The sequence below is a fragment of the Onychostoma macrolepis genome, chromosome 03 (assembly GCF_012432095.1).
Source record: "Onychostoma macrolepis isolate SWU-2019 chromosome 03, ASM1243209v1, whole genome shotgun sequence".
NCBI classification, from domain to species: domain Eukaryota; kingdom Metazoa; phylum Chordata; class Actinopteri; order Cypriniformes; family Cyprinidae; genus Onychostoma; species Onychostoma macrolepis.
The window spans coordinates 6,521,469-6,532,528 of record NC_081157.1 but is presented as its reverse complement, the minus strand read 5'-3'; the positions used below and the strand labels follow the sequence as shown (position 1 = coordinate 6,532,528).

General features: G+C 36.5%; 1 long non-coding RNA gene across 1 annotated transcript; it reads right to left on the bottom strand.

The window, feature by feature from the left end:
- Nucleotides 1-275: 275 nt before the first annotated feature.
- Nucleotides 276-2,086, bottom strand: LOC131536669 (uncharacterized). Its single transcript, XR_009270034.1, has 8 exons — nucleotides 1,907-2,086; nucleotides 1,781-1,831; nucleotides 1,592-1,636; nucleotides 1,438-1,502; nucleotides 1,285-1,350; nucleotides 847-1,000; nucleotides 597-707; nucleotides 276-477 (listed from the first exon to the last, which is right to left on the bottom strand). It is a non-coding gene; the product is annotated as an uncharacterized LOC131536669 (long non-coding RNA).
- Between the last annotated feature and the right edge of the window lie 8,974 nt (nucleotides 2,087-11,060).

Here is an 11,060-nt window from a genome sequence, read left to right as displayed (position 1 = left end):
TTGCAACATTTTACAAAAATCAAGATTTAATATATTTGGTCAAAATCCCATGTTAGAAAAAGATGAAGTGCTATACAGGCTATTTAAGACGATATTGGCTGACTACATGGCAATGCTAAGCTAAAATGTAAAATTTGCCCTCTCCCTCTTCACCGTTCCCACATCTCAGACCTCAAATACATAAAATATTACCGTTTTTAGACAGTTTTTGAAGTAAAAAATAAAGAAAATACTATGCAAAACTTATTGAAAAAAACAGTTCTTTATTTAACCTTGTAAGACCCCCCACCCACCTAGTTTGACCTTAAAAAATTGAGTTGTCACTGAAAGGTATGGAGTTTATATCTATGGCACTACATGCACACAACACTCAAATAAGTTCAGCACAGATTTGGCAGAACTCGCTGCAGAAGTCTGGGTGGGTGTCTTCGCTAATGATTTTTATGAGTTCCCCCCTTATTCCACGACCTACATATCCTACAGGTTAGCAAAGAAAGAAAACAAAGAAGAGAAACATTCCAATGTTCATTATTTTTGTAATGTTTTAATTCATTATTGAAAGCAAACACTCTGTGGCAACAACTAACAATGAACACCTGGAATGCAATTTTTGAATACGTCTCCACACTGCATACAGGTTTGCAGTCTGTACATTTTGTAGAACTCCGCCTTGTAGTATGTGGAGAAAGCACTCCAATTTATGACATCTATACAAATGTAAAATTACACATTCAAAAATCCACAAGGCTGGAATTCATTAACCGGCTGTTCAAGCAAATAAGAATTTCTTAAGATTTTTATTAAAATATGTAACAAGTTATGCAAAAAATACTAGGGAACACTTACTGTCAAGCCAAAGAAAATGGGCTCGTCTCCTGAAGGCTTCCCGTGTCACAAGGTCTCTGAAACGAGTGCACACCAGGGCCAGCGTCAGAATTGCCTCATCACCCTCCTGGAGAACCACTTCAATAAAAATGTCCTCCAGAACAGATGCTGGCAACTGTAAGCAAATAAAAAAAAAATATATGAAGATATTGGCCCCAATGCATAGTTCTTGAATTTATCTAATGTCTTTGTTCTTGGTATACATGTATGTAGTGGGTAAAATCAAAGGATAATGGCCCGTCTGTTTTCATTGTGAAGTACATAACAGGGTGATCAGGACACAGGTGAAGTTAAGATTGTATAAAAACCACATACTCCCTGTACAAGGAATACAAACACAAGTATGCTGAGAGTTAATATTTCAAAACTGTACAATTGCTAGTGACTCAGACATTATACCACAATAATCCCATGGTCCTTGGAACAACCATACATGTAGTCCACGTGATGCTCCTTGAGGCTTCCCTATAACATAGAAAATGGTGTCAGAAATAAAACAAACGAGGTGAAAACTTTGGAAATACAGCATTGTTTTGCAAATCTGGTTCTCACCTTTTATGTCTCATGCATTTTAATACTAGGTTCAGCCAGCACTCACGAATGTAAGGCATGTCTGTCTAAGGAAAGAAGAACAAAATAAACCATCAAAAACTGAGGCAAACTGAAAGTCATCGACTAATTTCTGTAATAAATTCAAGGCTCTCACCTGGCTGAAATCAAATGGCCACTCAAAAGTAATGTATAGTGCAGACTGTAACATATAAGACATTGATTTTAATATTATATACATTTCCTAGCACTCACATATTCTTACTATACCTATTGCCTTTGAAATGCCACTAATAAAATCCCCGAAGTCAGGTAAGGTTTACTTCCATCTTCATTTGTAACATACCATCAGCATGAACACTCCACAGTCCAAGCTGTCTCTTTGCGATGGGATATCCTGGAAAAAAAACCTATAAATTTTGTATTGATTACAGTTGTCAGAAAGCAGCGTTGAATGCTGAGTGCTATGTACCTTGTTTTTAACGAGCTCTGAAGGGCAATCTTCTCATGCCGCAACACTGTTCTGTGCATCTATGGACAACGTTAAATGCATTTCAAATTCATCTGAACATACCAGCGGTATTTCCAACGCTAATTAGTTTAACTATGTTAGCTAACTTAATTAGATAGGCCACCTCTGCAGAGCTATAACTGTTACACGTGCGCGCTAACTTTAGCTGTTATCTAGTTAGCGCTAATAAAGTGTCTTCAAAAAATATGGACAATGTCAAAACTTTGACATGCATTTAACGGTGATTATTACTTACAGACGTACCTTACACTACATTATGAATCTCTCTCGACTATTAATCAAATGTAGACTTACATTGATAAGAGCAAACGTTGTCGACCACGGGCTGCAACTTCACAAACGTGTATGCAGGTTCTTCCGGTGGAACACAGTTTATAAAGTGGGATCTTGTGTTCTGCAGTGAGGACCATCTCATAAAAACCGCGACCCGAACCGCACCTGCATTAAATCTACATAAGGCAGACAAAACACCTTCATTTTATTTTTAATGTAACAAGCAATTAACAAGTCATTCTGAGTTAATGCGTTAATGTTTTAATAATACATTTAATAACATTTAACACACGCAGCCCAACAAGTTAACAGAGAGAGAGAAAGCACCATTCAACGTGTTAACAATATAAAACTATTGCGGACTAAAGCTTTTATTCAAACTGTGAATAGATTAACTACAGAAAAGCGAGCAAAGAGTGCTCCCTTTAATATAATCACTAGACCTACAGCTGTCAATCAAAGTCAATACAGCTGTCGATTGGCTACAGTGCTCAGTGTTTGCAAATCCCGCTGTAGAAGCCCGGTCTTCAGACAGAGCGCGCGAACACAAGCACGGGACAATTTGAAAGGAGCTGCCTATCAGCGTGTACTGGATTAAGTCGAAATAGTCCTGTTATAAATTGTACCCACAACCCACCCATGCTTGTCACCAGTCCGACCCGCACCCGCACCGCACCTGACACAACAATATTATTCCACCCGTTACGTCAATTTTTGCGGTTCACCCGTCGGGGTACCCGCCCGCGTGCAGGACTCTGCAAGTTCGCGGGCTTGTCAGAGCTATATTACAGGTACGGCGCATGTTATTACCACGGAGTGGGAAATGAAAAGTTTCGTGCTTCAGACTCGCCCGCTTTGAGTCAAACACTGGAACTAACAAGAGTGGGAGCTTGAAAGGGCACACCATACTACACCAGTGTTAATTTTGGCAGGCATTTTTGATTTAGTCTTTGTCTTTATCTTGAGACGAAAATGCTTAATAGTCTTAGTCACATTTTAGTCATTTGAGTATTTCATAGTTTTAGTCTAGTTTTAGTCGACGAAAAGTCATTGTATTTTTGTCAACTTTTAGTCTTTACTTTTAGTCAAAGTGCAGTTAACAACATTTATTTTGGTAGCTATTTTATATGTAGTATTCAAACAAAAATAGGCATCAATTCTTCTCTCTTTAGACCAAATCAATTAAGCTTATGAGAAATTCGAATAAAGGATTGGATTTGGAAAAACTGGAATACATTTTCATTTTTCAGATACAGTAGCTTTACTTAATTATACATTTATTTAACATCTTTTGTTGGTTAACATTTATGACACGAATAATTAGGAATGCTGTCCCTTTAAGACGGAAGGCATGCATGTAATACTGATACACATTCAGTTTTCATCCACCTGTTTACGTTCACTTAAGCCATAACTGACTGTATTTATGTGAGATACTCTGACTCTACACGATAGACACGGGACTGCTGTGTGTGTATTTGAGCGCCGAGAACTGATCGCGCGCTGTATGAGAACTGAAGAAGTGGAGCGTGCGCGAGAGAGAGCGCTTCTATCAGCGCGACTCCGCCTATCCCGCCGTCACTAACTTTAAATTAATCGACAACGAATTGTGACTCCCGGGAAAAACGGGACGTCTGGTCACCCTATCCCTAACCCTTCGGGTGCTGAGGCTATTGTTTCAGATCGTTAGTTCGCGTTTTGATAGCCGTCCACTGCGGCAGTGTTGCCAACTATTTTCAATGGAAAGTAGCTAAAGACTGCTCGAAAAGTCGCTAAATGTCGCTAGATGACGTCACGCGCAGATTTGCATATTAATGACGTAATCACGTCCTATTTTGCATTCTGCCTAAAATGGCGGTACTTTATAACATTTTTCCCTAATCCGTGCTCACATAATGTACTTTAATATACTAACCGAGTGTTCAGTATAAAACTGTTATCATTTAACATTAACGTTACATATTTTCTGTCAGACAAGAAACTGAACTTGTTAACCAGCAGTTACATCATCTGTAATGATACAATTCCGGATTTATAACGCGTTGGACAAAATCACTACAACTGTACTAGGTAAGTTAAAGACAGCATATGTATTGTGATGTTATCAGTTTTACAAGTAAAATGATAAGAGATAGGCTATAATTTATGCCACAGAATGCTTTCCTTATTCTCTCACACAGTGTATGATATTCAATCAGGGATGATTAGAATAATCTGATAGATAGTGGATAAACCTTTGGTTGAATTAGGCCTGTTTGTATATTTACAAACAAACTTTGTGCACATTTACAAACGAACTATGTGCATGTTGATAGGCCTTTGCACATTTACAAACAAACTACGTGCATATTTACAAAAAGCCTTTGCACATTTACAAACAAACTATGTGCATATTGAAAGGCCTTTGCACATTTACAAACAAACTATGTGCATATTTACAAAAAGCCTTTGCACATTTACAAACGAACTATGTGCATATTTACAAAAAGCCTGTGCACATTTACAAACAAACTATGTGCATATTGAAAGGCCTTTGCACATTTACAAACAAACTATGTGCATATTTACAAAAAGCCTTTGCACATTTACAAACGAACTATGTGCATATTGAAAGGCCTTTGCACATTTACAAACAAACTACGTGCATATTTACAAAAAGCCTTTGCACATTTACACACGAACTATGTGCATATTTACAAAAAGCCTGTGCACATTTACAAAATAACTGCACATTTACAAACTATGCATATTCACAAAAAAACTGTGTACATTTACAAACAAACTATATTGTGCATATTTATGAAACAATTAGAAAGCTAAAAAAACATTGCATTTTAATTAACAGATGGAAATTGTCATAAAATGGCACTGAACTATACTTGCACTATAATATGATAATTTAATTAAACCGATATAATGAACCATATATATATATATATATATATATATATATATATATATATATATATATATATATATATATGTGTGTGTATGTATGTGTATGTATGTATGTATGTGTGATAATCTGGTAGACAAAAGTTCCACAAATATGTACACAGCAATTTAAAAATGTATATATACTTTTGTGTTTTTGTCGCTCTGTGATTCTGATTACAGATTAGTCCATGAGAATGTTGAGAGGGAATTCATCATCATCATCATCCACAAGATCCACACCCTCAAAGCTCTCCTCCTGTGGGGCGATATTGGATGCAGAGGATGAGCTAGAACCTGCTGCAGGACAGGACTTAAATGAATAAGCAGCTGAAGTGCCAAAGAGCTGCAGCACTTTATCTGGCAGTTTGTGCTCATAGCAGGCATCTCCGGCCAACCTCAAACCATACCTAATATAAAGAATAGAGCTGAGGGTCTGCAGGGACATGCGGTTCCTTAGTTTGTTTTTAATGACACCCATTTGACTGAACAGCCTTTCTACCTCAGCATTTGAGTGTGGGAGCGAGAGGACAGAAACTGCAGCAGAGGCCAAGTCTTCATATGGGTTCATGCCTGCTGAATCCCTGAATTTTTTAACTTCAGCCCAAAAAGCCACTGTGTTTGTTATTTCACCCCATTTCTGAAGGTGGATAGACCTCCACTGATTAATAATTTTGTCAATTGTGGCTGGGCAATATCCTAGAAGGTCTGTAAGTTTTGTCATTTGTGTCAGGCTCTTATTGTGCTTAAGTGTCTCCCCCACACTAAACAAAGACATCTGCTGCAGTATCTCCACATTATCTGGGAGCCTTGATCTTAGTTCATTTGCTAAGGAGATGGTGTAGTTCACATCTCCTTCGCACACAATCCTCCTCCTCAGGAGAAAGTTTCAGCTGTGCTGCCTTTGCCTCAAATATATAGCCAAGGTATGGCTTGGGAGAAATGTGCCCATCTATTGGTTCCTTAAGAACATCAATTTTTGCCATTGGGTTAATGACTTTGCTGCAGACAGACTTTATAACCCTCATTAAACAGTCCAGCAGCTTGAGAGGATCAGACTGTTCTCCCTCAAAAGCCTTAACAGCATACTGCACCTCACTAATTATAGATTTTAAATAAGTGAGATAGAGGAGGTTCTGTGGGTCACTGTACATGGAATGTAGAACATCTGCCATGTAGCAGTGTTCACTTGCCATGGTGAGACTGAAATGTAATTTTAATTCCTCCCACTGATCCAGGATTCTGGACACAGCTGGCTCTATGGAAAGCCAGCGTGTGGCACAGACCTTTGTAATCAGTAAAGGTTTCTCCCCACAGTTTATCGTCTGATAGACAGACTTATACGCCTCTCTGCGCTTGGGAGAAATAGAGAACCAATTATAGGTTTCCCTAACAAGAAATTCCACACTACGTGGAAGAGTGTTTTTAGAGGCAGAGCTTACAGCTAACTGTAGAGAGTGACACACACAGCGGATGAGGACTAGATGTTTTAAGTCACTCTCCTCCCTGAGAATTTTGTGCACACCATTGTAGACTCCTGTCATCACTGATGCATTATCTGTGCCGATGCCAAGCAAGTTCTTCTGCTTGAGGCCACACTTCTCAAGAAAAGTTAGAACTGCTCTGGCTATTGTTCTAGCATCCCTCCCTCCAGCTCAACAAGACCTAGGTAGGTGGCCACCACATTTGCTTTGTCCTCGCTAAAATAGCGAATTACAATTCAAGGTACTTTGAGACACTTACATCAGTGCTTTCATCAAGGAGGAGGCTGTATTTGCTGTCACCAATATTAGACACCAGTCTTTTAAGAAAATATGGTGCCAACACCCCATTGATCATTTCGGTACACTTGGTACGGTGCATCCGAAAATGTTTGGCTGCACTGGAATCTGGAAAAGCAGCTTTACATGCTTTTCCAATGTGGTCACAAGAGAGGATAGAACAGTGCTCTGCAATTGCCATTGCCATTGTTGCCTCAGCCTGTTTCAAAGAGTCAATGTTTTTGGGGAAAAAATGGCAATGTAGATTGACTTGCTTGATTATAGGGTTTGGACTTTTCAGTGTGCTTCTGAGTTGATGCATGTTTTTAATATCAGACAGCTTGGCACAAAATTCTGTCTTGTAATAGAGACAGTAAGCCCTTGTGTCATTGCCCACATAGGGCTTCAGCCACCCTTGAATTCAGGGATTAACTCCCATTCTTTTCTATACTTCTGGGAATATATTTTAGAGTGTGACATTTTAGCCATTTTAAACGTGTGTAATATTCTAGCTGTGTGTATTTGTATTTATATTTGTATTATGTATAGGTTTTTATATTTGTATTATGTATTTATATTTTATTATTTGTATTTATATTTGTGTATATCTTTAATAAAGTGGTATTTAAAGTTATATGTATATATGCTTTTTATATGTGTATATGAGTTTAATTAAGTTTATTGTTGTGTATGAGTAAGTACAATCACGTGCAGTCTCTCAGATGTAGCGCAGTAAACGATCTCGGAGGAGTTCAGAGACTGGAATGAACTAAAGCTCTGTGTGACAGTGAGTAATATAAGTGCATGAGAAGAATTAACAAAAGATAAAAATAAAAGAAAGAAGAAAAAACGGTCAAATTAAATAGTTTTATTTCAAACAAAGGAGAAGCAGGCAAGTGATTGGTCCGTGGGAACACTGTGTGCACATGCGCAGTTCATTCACATCTATGTCAGCTGCCGTGCGGTCACTGGAATGTGCTGCTCCTCTCAGCCGGAGCCGGCGCTCACTGATCAGAGCAGACACAGGGAAAGGTGTAACTCAAAATCTCGTGCTCGCAGGACAGTACAGGCGACATTTAGAAAGTTGCTAAGGTTTGTCCAGAAGTCGCTAGAATTGTCGCTAGGCGCTTTTTTAAAAAAAAGTCGCTAATGGGGTCTGAAAAGTCGCTAAATCTAGCGACAAAGTCGCTAAGTTGGCAACACTGCACTGCGGTTGCCATACTAGATACGCCCCTCATCTGATTGTAATCCAATGACAGAGACGCACATTTTGAAAGACAATACAGTTAACTTAGCCTATAGGATGTATTTTGAATGTCCGGTAGTCCTCAAATAACATTTTAGGGTAACACTTTAGAATAATGGGTCATTTGTTAACATTAGTTAATGTATTAACTAACATGAACTAAGAGTGAACAATACTACTACAGCATTTATTAATCTTAGTTAATGCTATTTTCAGCATTTACTAATGCATTATTAAAATCACAAGTTGTGTTTGTTAACATTAGTTAATGCACTGTGAACTAACATCCCAGCTAACAGGGAACGTTCCCAGAACATTCACTAACGTTCTTTAAAAGTTGTGTTAATGTTAGTACAAAACGTTATTAAAATAATGTTTTGGAACGTTCTTATAACGTTGTTAACGTTCTTGTAACGTTGATAGAAAACGTTCTTAGAACAACGTTCTTGGAACGTCTTTAGGACATGATTTGTACTTCATGGACGTTCTTATAATGTTGATAGAAAACGTTCTTAGAACAACGTTCTTGGAACGTCTTTAGACATGATTTGTACTTCATGGACGTTCTTATAATGTTGATAGAAAACGTTCTTAAATCAACGTTCTTGGAACGCCTTTAGGACGTCATTTGTACTTAATGAGCGTTCTCATAATGTTGATAGAAAACGTTCTTAAATCAACGTTCTTGGAACGTCTTTAGGGCGTGATTTGTACTTCATGGACGTTCTTATAATGTTGATAGAAAACGTTCTTAAATCAACGTTTTTGGAACATCTTTAGGACGTGATTTGTACTTCATGGACGTTCTTATAATGTTGAGAGAAAAGCGTTCTTAGAACAATGTTCTTGGAACGTCTTTAGGACGTGATTTGTACTTAATGAACGTTCTCATAATGTTGATAGAAATGAACTTAAATCAATGTTCTTGGAACGCCTTTAGGACGTTATTTGTACTTCATGAACGTTCTCATAATGTTGATAGAAAACGTTCTTAAATCAACGTTCTTGGAAAGTCTTTAGGGCGTTATTTGTAATTCATGAACGTTCTCGTAATGTTGAGAGAAAACGCTCTTAAATCAACGTTCTTGGAACGTCTTTAGACGTGATTTGTACTTCATGGACGTTCTTATAATGTTGAGAGAAAACGTTCTTAAATCAACGTTCTTGGAACGTCTTTAGACGTCATTTTTACTTGATGAATGTTCTAATAATGCTGATAGAAAACGTTCTTAAATCAACGTTCTTGGAACGTCTTTAGGACGTTATTTGTACTTAATGAACGTTCTCATAATGTTGAGAGAAAACATTTTTAGAACAACATTCTTAGAACGTTATTGTAATGTAATATAATTTCTAAATTAATAATTAAATGCTAAATGTTATTATTTTGTTATCAAAACATTCTGAGAACAGTATTCATGTCCTTATGATTGCAGGCTACTTTATGAACATTACCATGATGTTGGGAGAAACATCTTTAGAAAAAAAAAAAAATGTATAGGCTATATAAAACATGAATAGAATAGAACCGAATATGATAGAAAAATAAAATGTATTTAAATATGAAACTACAACCTCGATTAGGATGTGGCAAATCGCCTGAATGAGTCACTGAATCTTTTATAATTATATACTTTATCATTATTAATTATATATCTTTTATAACTTATTGAAGTCATAGGCCTATTGTGAAATGTCATACACTGTAAATCAGTGGCATTGCTAAATTAAATTAGTTAATTTAACAAAATTTTATTTCAACTCAATATATATTTGTGATGTGAACTCAAAATCTCATTAGGTTAAGGGAACTCAATCTAAATAAGTATAAATTAATTTAATCTAAAAATTAGCTTAATTCATGATTTCTAACATTGTTTTCGAGAAGTCACGTTTGCTTTATCTCTCTCAATATTAATTAAATAGCCTTCATAACTAAAGATAATATAATAAATACATAAATCTGCTTCATATTAAGCATAGATCAATCCTTTTAAATAAATAAATTTTACTCGAGACAAAATATTATTTTTCAAAAACCGCGCGCATTTTTCAGTCAGTCACATCCGCCCATCCCCCACAGCTCACAGTCACGGGATCACAGCAGGACGGCTCGCGACGCGTCACGGAAAATAACAGGTAAGCATTCACTTCTGTATTCTTATTTAAAGCACTTTTGAACGTTATTTTGTGTTTTGTCAACTTTATCTGAAGATAACCAGCTCAGTTATCATTGTAATGTTAGCTAGCAAAGAAGCAAGGAGCTAACAACCAACCACATCTATTCTATTCTATTCATGTTTTATATAGCCTATACGTTTTTTTTTTTTTTTCTAAAGATGTTTCTCCCAACATTATGGTAATGTTCATAAAGTAGCCTGCAATCATAAGGACATGAATACTGTTCTCAGAATGTTTTGATAACAAAATAATAACATTTAGCATTTAATTATTAATTTAGAAATTATATTACATTACAATAACGTTCTAAGAATGTTGTTCTAAAATGTTTTCTCAACATTATGAGAACGTTCATTAAGTACAAATAACGTCTAAAGACGTTCAAGAACGTTGATTTAAGAACGTTTTCTATCAGCATTATAAGAACATTCATCAAGTAAAAATGACGTCCCCAAAGATCGCCCAAGAACGTTGATTTAAGAACGTTTCTCTCAACATTATGAGAACGTTCATTAAGTACAAATAACGTCCTAAAGACGTTCCAAGAACGTTGATTTATACCAATTTGAAACAGGAAAAATCCCTTCAAATATAGATAACATTTAGAAGTTATCAATAAAGTTATTAAATGGCAAAAGTTGCCTTGTTACATGTTATTAGCTAATAAACTATTACATGAACTCAGTTAAGGAAGGAAACT